Source organism: Periophthalmus magnuspinnatus, chromosome 3 (assembly GCF_009829125.3).
Source record: "Periophthalmus magnuspinnatus isolate fPerMag1 chromosome 3, fPerMag1.2.pri, whole genome shotgun sequence".
Lineage (NCBI taxonomy): Eukaryota > Metazoa > Chordata > Actinopteri > Gobiiformes > Gobiidae > Periophthalmus > Periophthalmus magnuspinnatus.
In genome coordinates this window covers 16,619,719-16,633,915 of record NC_047128.1, presented here as the reverse complement: position 1 = coordinate 16,633,915, position 14,197 = coordinate 16,619,719, and the positions used below count along the sequence as shown (strand labels likewise).

At 37.9% G+C, this 14,197-nt stretch overlaps 1 protein-coding gene across 1 annotated transcript in view; it reads right to left on the bottom strand.

The window, feature by feature from the left end:
* The window catches only part of LOC117387766 (zinc finger protein 609-like), a 142,539-nt gene extending 129,469 nt beyond the window's left edge, over window positions 1-13,070 (bottom strand). Inside the window, exon 1 of the mRNA XM_033985331.2 lies at window positions 12,627-13,070. The gene's annotated coding sequence lies outside the window, so the exon portion shown is untranslated. The remainder of the gene's footprint in view (window positions 1-12,626) is intronic.
* Between the last annotated feature and the right edge of the window lie 1,127 nt (window positions 13,071-14,197).

Genomic DNA, 14,197 nt, shown 5'->3' with positions numbered 1-14,197 from the left:
TATAATGGGAAATATCACCAACAGTGTGAGTAGTTTCTGAGTGGCACAACTAAGGACTAAGGACTTAACGGACATCTAAACAAACTGACTGGTTGTAAGAAAAGACTCAGTACTTCACTGATTTGGATACCGCAAAACAACAAAAATATATATCCTATCAGTCAAGAGTTTCAACACATTTTTACACTGTAGATACAGAAGATGTCAAATATATGAAGCAAGATGTATGGAATTATATAGAAAAGGAAAGAAGAAAAAAAAACTCCATATCTTTTGCATTTTAGATTGATTCCTTAAAGTATCCACCCTTTGTTTTGTCGACAGCGCTGCAAACCCTTGACCCTCTCTCAATGAGCTTCCTCATGAAGTCTCCTGCAATGGTTTTCACTTCACAGCTGTGTTTGTCTGTGTGCAAGAATGTGCAAAAGCAGTGATCAAAGCAAAGTGAGTTTTTTTTTTCATGGCCAATGCTGATACCAATTTTTTTGAATCCAGAGAAACCAATGTCTGATATGCTCTGCTGATATTTTTGGGTTTAGATTATCTCCCCCAAACTATTATATTAATTTGTTACAAACTCACCCACAACCCTGTTTCAATTGGAGAAGAGAACCGTCTACTCACATTTTAGCCCATGGTGGATAGCTAAAGTTGATAGCCAATATGCTAAAAAGCGCAAATATCGGTCCGTCTCTAATGAAAATAAAGAGAAAAAAAAACTATGAAAAAACATTCAAACAAAACTGCATAGAAGTTAATGCAGACCTCCATAAAGAGCTTCATGTTACCGGCGCTACAGTCAGGTGGTGCTCCAAACGTGCCTCAACAACCCGGCTTTAAATAAATATTGAATCATACCCAAGAAATCTGTCCATCTTCAGTGTAAACAAACTCAATCTTCTCTCCAACAGCGGCAAACCTAATGCAACCCCGATCCTTTGTCAGCTTCCTCTGGTTTGTCACGCTCTGGCCTGTCGTCATGGAGCCCCTGAGGACATTCTCAGATTCTCACATTTATTCTGGGTGTAATTAGCTGAACAGGGACCAGGCACCTCCCACTCTCCCGCGCTGCTATCCTGATGCACTGGGGATTTCCCACACAAACACTGAGCTTCAAAGAGCTGGACCTCCAGGCTACGATCAGTGTGAACAGTGAAGATACACGGGCTGTGGAACATCTAAGGATCCTTCAAAAGTGGTTATTCTGAAAGAGGGAATACTTCCACTTTGTACATGCATTAGGGTTGTCACGATACTAAAATTTTGATACTAAGGAATAAACTCGATACTGATACCATGATGATACTGAAAAAAACACTCTTTAGACAATAGAATGTCATTTTCAACATTAAATCATAGTATGTTCTTTTATATTCCCATGTGGCCTTATATCTGTGTAATCCCTCAGTCGTCCAGGTAGGTTCCATAGTGGTCCATGGAAGTATACTGGTCTATGTGGTTAGTCCTATCATTGATAATTACTATATCGACTTATCATTCAGTATATGATAGATGGAAGTGTAATTTTGGGGGGTCAGTATTCATTCTGAGTACTTTTTTCCTTTGTACAAGTGAGAATTTTGGATTATTTTTTGTGCAGTATTATACGATTTTACACCTGTAGATGACTAAAACTATACAATCTAATAACTGCGTTGTATTCTGTCATTTCTGTATTGCAGCTCATGCTTTTTAATGATATTTTACATTTAGAATACTTTTTTATGAATGATTATGTTTTATGGTTTGGTTTCAATAATATCGTTTATCGTCTATATTTAAATCGGCAATATATCACACTTCAAAATTTGTTTTCGTGACAGGCCTATATGTGGTTTTATACTTGTTCTGATACAGCTCAGGATCATTCTAAAGCTGTTCAGGAAAGGTTCATTTTTGTCCTGAAAATGTGACATTTTTAGTATCAATACCTGCTTAAAACAGTATCTAGTTTTGATACTAGTTTTAGTGTCAATAGTAACTAACATGCATTAGGCACATTTTGTAAGTATGTAAAATTGAAATTTAAAATGGTACAAGTATGCAAAATTGTACGATTTCAAATAACGTCACAGAACATTATGTGTTTAGAGATTTGAGATGAGAGTAAGATGTAGGGCTGGACAGTTAATCACATTTTAATGGAGATCCAGATTCTAATCATCAAAGATCAGCTTGTACCTTTTTAATTTCGAGGTCTACAGCCAATACTCTGTCAGCATGTGGTTAGGAGCTGAGTTCAGGCTTGAGATAAAGTAAGGAGGGTTCGAAAAGGGCCTGGGAGAGATTTTGAAATTTGATATATAGCTGAAGTAAATATAGATGATAAATGATATTATTGAAACTAATTTATGCCACTGACAACAACAACTAAACACCCAAGAGCAGATTTAAACCACAGAAACTATTCTAAAGCTACAACATTAAAAAAACAAAAAACAAAACATGAGCTGCAATAAATAAACAGTAGAATGACACACTTTAGTATTTAGTTTGCATCTGTAATGAGTCTTAAAAGCTATTAATTCAAGCTTTTACAGATTTAATCTTAGCCAAATCATAGCCAAAAAAATAACAAAACATTTCCGAGTAGTGTAAAGAAAATGTAACACAAGAAATATTGACTCCAAAAATATATTGTTCCACCTTCCGTATACAGAACGATAAGTCGACATAGTAATTACGGTGACAGGCCTAGTTGTGCCTTTTTAATTGCGAGATCTACAGCCAATACTCAAGGAGGGCTCGAATAGGGCCCCGGAGAGATCGCTAAATTACTGAAACATCCACGGATGACATCTGAAACCTCTTCAGGCATGTGTTTGATGAAGGAACAAAGTTATTACGTGGTAGAAACCTTAAAAAAAAAAAAAATCATAATACTCTCTCTAAGAAATCCAAAATGGTGAGGCAGGATTGCGATGATATTACTGCTATGCCACGAATCACTGAGCAAGAAATTGAAGAACATTAAGCCGAGAAGAATAGAAAGTGTGTCATTGATGTCTAATAAAAAACATTACAATGGAGAGAAAAGCCTCCATTATAATGCTTTCTCCTCACAAGATGGACTAATTAGACGCAATAATTATCTGATTGCCCCGTGCTTTTATTGGCGGTGGACTGGAAGTCATTGGAGCTGAATGCACTGATTTAATAGATCACAAGCAGAGGTGGGAAGGATTCAGATACATTTATTAGTAGTAGTATTTGTCTAGCAACATACCTTTACTCCTAGTTGCGAAATATATTAGACAGTGTAACAGTACTCTTACTTGAGTAAAAGTCTTGGTTCCTCTTCCCATTGTGAGTAAGTCTAGTGACAAAACTGTTATGTTGACAAAATGAAATGATTTGAAACCCTTTTTTTAAGTAATTTGTGCATTACTTAATGTTTTGTCCTTCCAATTATATTAACTTTAAATTATCAAGCAGATGCTCCTGTAGTTACTCTTTAAGTTACTCTTACCTGAGTAGTAGTTTTCCCAAATACTCAAATCTTACTCGTGTAATTTCTTCGACCACTACTTTGTCCTTCTACTTGAACAATATTGCTTTGAAGTAACGTTACTCTTACTTGAGTACACGTTTTGGCTAACCTCCTACCTCAGATTACAAGAATGTTAAGATTAGTGAAAAGGGGGAAGTTGCATGTATGTGTCATGGGTGGCAACAAATAATACAAGCGTTGGGAAAGACTTAAGTTTCTGTGGTCTGTTAAAACTTTGTCGGTATAAAGCTACAAGAACAATGTGCAATACCATTCATTATTATGTGCTGGACAAGAAATGTACGCTAGAAACTCAACTTGTTTTGTTCCAAACAAGGTAATCTTTGGGGTAATCTTTAAGCCACTGACAGGCCGATATGTCAACCATGGAGCAGTTACACAAGTCTTACAAAATCAGGTGTTATGAAATGTCACAGAGCAACCACCCACCACATGGACCTAAAGAAAGTGAGCAGGAAAGTGCTAACTGACACTGCTTATGCTAATGAAGTCAGAAATATGCAATTGCGATCTTTCTGACAAGCGCTGCAACAATATTCAGCTGAAATGCATGGGATTCTTGTATTAGTTGAGCAGTTCATGTTTCAGTCTTCTCTCAAAAGTTCACATTATGGACAAAATTTGGATTTAAAAAAGACCATTTGTGCTTGTGTCTGCTATAAAGCTATAATATAACACCCATGGATGACTATATTATAATTTGCACGTTTTAAAATCAGTCTACTCATAAAATGACAAAACAAGTCAGCTGATTTCCACGTTAGAAAACCGCGGTTCCCAATGAGAACTGACGTCGCCGTTAATCACAACATTTCATTCATACCAAAACGACTACGCGACGCTGCGAAATCCTACAAGTATCTTTATCTTTACTTACAGTAAAAGGGAACCCAATGAAAGAACTTGGGCTCTTTTCTTTCTTGGGCGCCCTGTTTAAAATTTTGTGTGATTGTGTTACCAACATGTCCAGTTTTGCTTTTTTTTTTAAAGTGTATTCCATTTTTGTGAAGAAAAACAGCTAAAAGCCCTCTTTCCCATCTCATTTCTTGTGCAGCTAGTCCTTTACCTTATGCAGTCATGTGATCTGGTATTAAACCTTCCGTATCATGGATTAAGAAAATAAAATGAAAGAACGGAGTAAATCGTTAGCGGTGAAAACGAGGACAGATCGGCTATATGGCGTCTTGAAAATAAGCGATAAGATTGCTGAAACATCCACGAATCACTCCAAAAACAGATTATTTATTGTATTATAGTTATATTTTGCAATACTTGTCAGACAAACGTTTTTCAATTTCGATTTCTTCCCCAAAACAAGATGTCAACAATATGAGCCACTTTGTAAGACACACTGGAGTTGACTTTTCTGCATTCAATAATTGGCAGAAACCTTAACCTCATCAAATTTTCCAATGCAATTCTAGTTAGTATTCGGATTTCAATCCCATTTACAAGTGCGTGATTTACACTAAAAGCCCATTGTAAACCAAAACTTGTCTCTGCATTTTTATGAGCAACTAAATGAACACCGCGGAAAGCTACTTGACGGAGCGAGATCTAATGATGCGCTTCAATTGATTCGTTAAAAAGCGTGTGAAAAGGAGAAGCTTTCGGAACAACAAAAGCCAAATCAGACGCCAATTCAGCAGAACACCACATTGCTATGCACCACAAAAGCTGACAATATCTTTATAGCTGATGTGGGGGAGAGGGTGCAAACCAGGCTCGCATCCCAGAGAAGATGGATCACCGTTCCTCGGCGAAGCAGCAACTGTGCAACAATCTTTGGAACGCCGGGCTCTCTTCTGCAGTAATTGACAATCTGGCCGGCCGGGAGCTCGCGCAATCGATGCTATAAAACTCCAGCCGCTTCCAGAATATTCCTCGGGCCATTACAGCATGGCTTCTGACAACTGTCGCATGTTGACGAGGTTGGATGCTCTGAATGGAAATATTAAGAGGTTTATTCACTCGGAGGCTGCTGGCTGTGGGAGGATGGCCAAGTATAGCACAGTAACACAGCACGGATTGTAGTGTTTATTGGAGCTGGCTAGTATGGTTAAAAGACGAATCACAATGGAAGCGAAATCAAATCTTCGATGGCTGCTAATTAGGCATGGGACGATATTGAAATTTGGTCATTATCATGGGAAAAATGTAAGTTGCTGACATAGTAAAAGAAAAATTTTCAAATCTGTCAATTGTTGCCTGTTTCTATCGCATGTCTAATGAGCTACACAAACAGTTTGAGTGTAGTTAGCTCCTCCCTTCAGATATAAGGCAGTGTCCACCAATAATCTGACCAGAACTGAAGAAGTGGTGAAATGCAATGTTTGTATTAGCAGTTCTATGAGCAACTGCATTGGGGAAGAGGCAGGAATGTAAAAATGTTTGTCTATGCACAAGGTTTGTCAAAAATAATTCATACATAGCAGCGGTGGAACGTAACAAAGTAAAAGTAGTAAAGTGCTACACTTAAATTTTACAGTGGATAGTTTTTACTTTTGCTTCAATACATTGCAGAGCAGGTATATGTACTTTCTATTCCACTACATTTTTCAACACTGACAAGTAAATTTATTTTTTATTATTGTTTGAGACCTGCTGAAAAGGCTGAAGGTTTATTTTTAACACGGTCATAGTTCAAGGAAATGAAAATATACAAATAAAAACAGCTAGAAAAAACTATTTATTCAATTGTTTCTGTTGAGCAAACTTCAGGGACAAGACTGTCAAAATCACTACATCTGAAGCCTTATAAGACCTCAAAATCTGTACGAAATACTTTAAAAGTGTACTTAACGAGTACAAAGTAAAACTACTTGTAAAAGTAAAACTTGAATACTTTTAGCCAAGTAGATTTTTTCATGTGATTCTTTTACTTTTGAGTATTTTTTGCTCCAGTATCTGTACTTTTACTTAAAATTGAGCACTTCTTCCACCACTGATATCCAGACACTAAAACTGTATCAAAACTAGATATTCATTTGAAAAAGATTAGATATACTAGGTCAACACCATATCAGATACAGTATAAGACCACATGCTACTATTAGAAAACTATTATTTTGTGTTGAAAAGTGCATTCTATTGTCTAAAGAGAGTTTTTAACTATCAAAGAGGCATCAAAATCATGACTGGTATCAAGCATTTCTCTTGGTATCGAAACAGTGCTTGAAATTTTAGTATCGTGACGCACAATCCACTGCTGACAACTCATCTTCATTGTTTTGGTGTAATGTGTTTGTGAGTAAATGATAAACTGTAGGTTTAGAGACAAAACTGTTCTAAGTAATGTGCTTTATGTGTGAGACCATGTGGTTTTGTTCTGGTCTGAGCCCACTTTAGTCCTGATGTAGACTTGGTTTTGTCCTGTTCCAGTTCTGGTTTAGTATAAAAAAAATGTGATGACAATGGTCACTGGTCACATATAAAAGCACTTTGTACCTCTGATGCCTTATAATATTTGTATTTGTATTCATGCAGTGTTCCCTGAAAAATAATTAACACTAACTGGGGAAGTATTGGCTTTGGCCATATCACGGTAGCAAAATTGACTCGATATCGTCATGGTCTTTTTTTCAACAGCAGAAATTTGAGCCAACAGAATCGCACGCTGCACCTTTTCCACATTCGTGTAAACAACATCACAGTGACACAAAAGTTTGCCAAGAAGGAGGAATGGATAAAGAGGAAAGCTGAGCAGAGACCCCCTGTGCCCCCACTGCTTTTGAGTCCCACATACACTTTGGGTTTGCCAAGATCACAAGGGCAAAGGAGAAAAGGAAACAGGTGAACAGCGATGTAGTGGTAGAAGCGTTAGCTCTGCTGAGATACAAGCACCATAACGACTCGGCAACATGACACTCAGAAAAGTTCCACAAATTCATCCATAAGTAAAATCCAGTCCAGGATCAGAGATTTCAGAGCCACAGTGCTGTGCTACAACGGCACCAGAAACAACAGCACAAGATACACTGCAGAACAGTCAGTGATTCACATGTTTTCTGATGTTGAACAAAACTAAAATGTATAAACTTTACTGCACAGTTTTATTGGGTAGGCAAGGGGAGTGTGTTTGTAGAGCACAACACAAAGTAGAGCCTTATTCAAAGTGATTTAGAGAACAAGAACATGTTAAAAGTATAAAATTACACTGTAATTTGTTTGTTTTGTCTGTGTAATCCCTCAGCCGTTCAGGTATGATCCAGAGCAAAAGAAAAATTCAACTCTGTCAACTGGACAAAAACTTTTTTGAGTGAAGGCGTTTCTCTGCTCATCCAAGACGCTTCTTCAGTTCTGGTCAGATTGACAGAATTGAATTTTTTTTTTTCTGACCAGAACTGAAGAAGCGTCTTGGATGAGCAGAGAAACGCCTTCCCTCAAAAAACTTTTTGTCCAGCTGACAGCTGAATTTTTCTTTTACTATAGTTTAGTTTAGTTTGGACATTATTTTTTACTTCTCCACCAGGCTGTACTGAAATAATATCATACTGTGAGATTTGGATATCGTTACATCCCTGGTTCAACATATGTCTGTCCACTTTGTGATAAGTTTTTACTCAGGAGCATCATATATTGAAACTTGATTCCAGTTGGATTGTTTCTACCCACAGCACACTGACGGAGAGTGCAGTCCCAGTGCATTGTTTGTCAGGTACTTGGAAGCCTTTTAAATGAGCCTGTACCTCAGGGATAGAAGAGCCTAATCCCTCCTTTGTCATCAGGCAGTGTGAGCCATGGGGTGACCAGGCTTAACTAAGCAAACAACATCCTCTTGTCTTCTGCTAATCTGCTGCTCCCAACTTCAAAACAAACACATTTAAGTCACATTCTACGCACTGGTTCTCTCTAGTTTCACACTGGCGAGTGTCTGTACCCAAAGTCAGGAAAAGCACTGTTAGCATGCTAGTTGTTTTTAGCATTAGTTATGGCAAAATTCTTCTCAGGCCTCAGACAGTTGTGAAAACCACTTATAAACTCATTACGGTGAAAAGTTAGAATGTCAGGAATGTGTTAGGACTGTGAGGAATGTTTAGTGTTTAAAATGAGCTACTTCTGTTTTTCATGTTTTTAACACTGTAAAAATCAGGTACAGAGCCTTTAATGCACAGGGTAAAACAACCGAGGTTTTAGCTCTCCCTACAAGTAATTGCTGTCAACAGCAATTACTTGTAAAACCATTACCGTGCCAAGAAATAGACTCAATATAGAAATGTTTTTCAGGTAAGCCTCTTAACCTTCCCATACAATAATTGGAACAAATTGCTGGTTAATCACAGGAAGCGAACTGCTGCAGAGGAGAAATGGGATGGAGGAAATATAGCACAAAGAGCACTTCATAGACTTTTCCATAAGCTGAGAGCTGACAGGTCAAATCAGTTGAGGAACGCCATGCTCCTGAATGGTTCTGTGTAGTCATGTATGAGGCAATGACAACCAATAGTATCAGCGCTAATAAGCTATATGAGCCAAGTAAAAGACAAAGACATTCTGAAGTCCACATAGTATAGCACTTTGATTCAAATAAAGTACCAAATTTACAAAACTCTGAAATTGGCAACTGTTGTTCCCAAGAAACCTACTGGCCATTAAGTGGGTAAATCACTTCATATCTGTATTCATAATCTTTGCAATTGCACTGTAGGGTTCAAATACTAAAACTAGATACTCATTTGCATATGGCATTGATGCCAAAAAGCCATATTTACATTACAGAATTGAAACTTTCCTGAACAGCTTTAGAATAATCTTGAGCTGTATCAGAAGAAGTATAAGACACAGACTAGTATGGACCAGCATGGAACCTGGACGACTGAGGGATTACACAGATATAAGACCACACGGGAATATAAAAGAAAATATCTATGTAAGAACTGAAGAAACGTCATCACTCCTACAACAATTTGACCAGTTCACAAATTTAAACGGCATCTTTGCTATAAAAGAAAGTACTATTATTTAACATTGAAATTTGTCTAAAGAAAGAGTGTTTTTCCATTATCATCGTGCTAGTGCAGTGCAACAGTGCGAGGAAAAGACAATCAACATCATCACTAATTATCTATAGGATCCAAGTGACCGAAAGATATTCTGAAGTCCACCTTTTTGACCATGTGCCAACATCTTGAGCCATAAAAGTTTGATTCAAATAAATAATTTAATAAGATATCCTTGTGAAATTGGCAACTACTATTGTCAAGAAATCTACAGGTCGTTAATTTATCTAGGCCTGTCACGATAGCAAATTTTGAAGTTGGATGTATCTCTGAAGTAAATATAGACGAGTAATTTATGCCACTGACACAACAACCCAAGAGCAGATTTAAACCACAAAAACTATCCTAAATCTACAGTATTTTTAATGAATCATGAGCAGCAATAAATAAACAGCAAAATTAAACACTTTAGTACTTAGTTTGCATCTGTAATGAATCACTGAAGTTATTAATTCAAACTTTTACGTCTCAAATTTTACTGTATAGCCAAAAAATAACCAAATATTTTCCAGTAGCGCAAAGAAAACATACACACGATAAATACTGACACCAAAAAACGATCATTCTATACATGAAAGTTGGAACAATAAGTCGATATTATTTATTGTGACAGGCCTAAGTGGATAATCACTTTATATCTGTATTTATAATCTTTGCCATGACGTAGGATGACTAGAATGTTGTTTCAAGCGCTGACAAACCCGCTGCTGTGGTTCAAATCAGAATAACCATGACTACTCAATCATTACAACAATAACACATTTAATTATTAACGAACTAACTGCACAAGACCCCAACACGTGCCTTGGGTGGAAGCTGACTGAATTGTTACAGGGACACAATCAGTTGCATTACTAATCGATTAATAGAAAAAAAGTTATAGATGTCACGTGCTACAGGTGTTTTTATTGCTCGTAACGTATTGAAAAACATACATTTTTACGGTTAAGCTGGATCGCCTCTTCGTAGATCTTGACAGAAAAGCTACAGGGTGCACCTTTAAGCTACAAAAGTCCACCTTTACTATTCCGTCCCATGAAACAACCGCTGGTCCAAACTTCAGGGTTCAGCATATTATAAATTTTACCGAATGTATTGGGTTAACATTGCTGACCCGCTGTTAAACTTCCTCCCAATCTCACGGATACTGGATACATAACTGCACCCAGGACGGAAGCGAGTGTGCCAGTGACTGCACCCACGGGACCTCTCCTCAGCACTTTCTTGGCATCTTTTACGACACAGATATGCGGTGTTCTAAAAATTGTTATTAGGCCTGTCATGATAATTACTATATCCAGTTATCGTTCAATGTATGAAAGATGGAACTGTGTATTTTGAGCCTCAATATTTATTATTAGTACTTTTTCTTTGCAAAAGTGTACAGATTGTGGGTATTTTTGTTGTAATACTCTAAGATTTGAGCTGTGGAGGGGTGAATACGTCCCTTTTATGGTTAATTATTGGTACATTCTGCTGTGTATTTGTTGCAGCTCATGTCTATTTCAAAATGGTTCACTGGGATTATCTTGCATGATTTCATTCTTAATTTTGAAACTACTTCATGCCACAATTTATCACTCATCACCCTATTCCTCTGTAGCAATATATCGTGCTTCAAGATTTGCTGTTGTGAAATAAAATGCTTAAAACCGCTGACAAAGAAGCATTGACGGCCAAACTTTTCACTCTAAGAACAAGATGACACAGTTGACATTTGAAATATTTTTGAATACATTTGGTGAAGATGAAAAGACGTACCATTTTACCTTTTTTACCTTGTACATAGAAAGCAAAATTATCTCAGAATATTATAGCTGGAAAAGGTGGACAACCAAGCACACAAAAACCAAAATAGCACGTGAAAATGAATGGAAATGGAGTTACACGATTGACAGCCAATTAAAGCTCTGGCTCCAGACTTAATCTTTACATCAAATATTAATGGGGCAGTAATTGACCACACAGTGTACACAGGAAGTGACATCACAGCTGCTCGTAGTTCACAAAACCATTAGGCTACTGGTCATAGGTTTTAAAAATGGCTCTATAGACAATAAACCGAGAAGTAGATTTAGAGGTATGTTTGTGAAGATTGTGAAGGAGCTGACATTTTGTTGCATTTCAAATTATAAAAATATAATGTTCAATTGTCAAGTTAATACAATTATTTTGCCTTTTTTTGGTTATCAGTATAGGCTATTAAAGAGGCTGTATGACGCTACTTTCTGATCTATGTTCTAATGTTGTTTCCTCATCACAAACAGACCTGGAGTTGTTCGTTTCATTCACACACGTTTAAACACTTAAACCTTGGATATTTAGACAGAGTTCTTTTCTCAGACTGAAAACGCTCTGTTCCACATTGTGATGTCACATGTTAAAACAGGAAGTGCTCCACTGTGTTTTTAAACACCACACACCTTCACTTGAATAATTTGGATTATTTCATCGCTGGAATTGACAATCTGTACATAACAAAACCCAAAAAGCAGCTGTTAACTTGAAAACTACCACTACATGACATCACGAGGTGGAACAGAGCATTTTTTTTTTAATCTTAGAAGATGTAAACAGACTAATCATGCAGAGTTACTCACGCATATGTGAATGAAACAAAACACAACTCTGCAAAACAACATTATAACACGGCTTAGCTCTCACAAGAATTAATTTTGTTTAATTTAAGACCTTCAACCTGTTATTATAAACTTTGGATTTGGTTAATAGCTTACCCACTGAATCAGAAAGTAGGCTGGGTAGGAATATTGATTAAAATGATATTCCCACAGCCCCTGATCATGTTAACCTCTTGCACAGACATCCTGCAAGTTTATTAACAACAGCCTGCTTCTTTCTGTAACTTCATGCAATTAGCACGCCTGGTTAAAAAGCATAGCACTCGCTGTGGGTTAATTGCACTGGAGAGGGCTAACGCTGCTGCCACACTGAAACAATGAGCTGGAGCACTCAGGCTTGGCTAGCTGCTGCCTGCTGCATGCTGGGCTGGCTCTGTGGTGTAAAGCTAGCCAGCTCGCTTTGCACGCGAGGCTAGCGTTAAATGGCTAACGAGCGGTTGGGGATAAACAACAAAAATCAAATATGTAGCCACTTACCGACTTAATTAGCCACTCCTATCCCCGAGCCCTCTTTATCCATGACGGCGACAACTCCAAAAACACAACAAGTCACTCGGAAAATGGAGTTCTGTGGATAAAAGCCGTGAGAAAACCCAGTGTTAGAGCCCGAGAGCAGCGGCAGCGCACTCCCAGAGATATCCAACAGCCCCAGCGATTCACTGGACTCCTGCCATCACCACCACCACCACACTCCGAGACACCGTCCAGAGCGCGCACAAAAGCCCGCTCCGAGGGGCATGTTCCCGGGGCGCTCCGTGCTCCACACCAAGCCCGCTTCGTTCCCGCAGCCTTCGCCGAGTTTAGTCCCCCCCCCGCGCCACTACGATCCCATCCGGTTATAATTCCTCCGTGTTCTCCGCCGGTGGATGAGCTCTGTGGTGGTTCTTCGTGTGGGAACTGATACAATGTAGCCGAGGCAGCAGCAGCAGCAGCGGGAGGGGCGCACGGGAAAACCAGGAGAAGAGCTCCACGTGGATTGGACTGGAGCCGAACACGGAGCTCAAGACTCGGACTGGATTATCAAGGATTTAACCCGGGACTGGGGATGCCTTTACGCACTTTTTACGCACTTTTTACGCACGGTGAAAAGGATCCGAATCAGAAGAATCAGGAGACTTTTTTATTGCCGTTGTCAGTGAACACAGCTCACAAACTAGGGACTTTCTTTGGTGATAAAGTGCAACATAAAAACAGTGAAAATGCATAAAGTTAAAAAAGATATGCGTAAAAATAAAATAAAAATACTTAGAGGGACATATATACAACAATGACATCAGAACAACAGTGCAAACATGGATTATTAATGTGACCAGTGTTGTAAAGTGTCCAGTTTAGTGCAGGTATTCTAAAGTGTCAATGGTGCAGTTGTTATAAAGTGTTCATGAGACCAACAAACCAAACAAATAACAAAGAAAAACACGATTGTAATAACTTGGATAATTCATAATACTCTCAACATTTGTGCGTTTTGAGGGTTTGACTTAAAACATTTGTTAATTAAAAGTGTAGGCTAGGAATAAAGAAATGAATAGGTCTGCATTAAATCTAGGGTGTCTACTTAATTTTTATAAGAAAAAGGCAAAGAACTCAATAACATTTTGATGGATCTGGAGTCCTACCCTCCAATCGACAGGTGAAAACTACAACTCCACCTTAGCCTATGTCCTCCACAATCACTGGTGTTAATAATGTATTTATTTATTTTATTTTCAAATATACAAATAAATAAAAAACAACAGCAACAACAGCAAGAGGCTTAAGCATTTACATTACATACAGAGCATGTGCAAAAATACTAAACAAACGTAGAAAAGTCTCAATAATAGAAAATGCATATAAGCCTACTTAACTGACATGCTTTATCACGTTCACATGCTGAATCATGCTCTCACCAGTTTGTTGTGTCTTTGGGCAAGACACTTCAGTTCCCCTATAACAGACTTATAGCCTAATTTATCAGGTAGAGGTAGCAGTTTATCAAAATGTCAATGATACTGCAAAGTTGTTTTGAAGTGAGGCCAAATGTATATTTTATATTTAGGCTCATA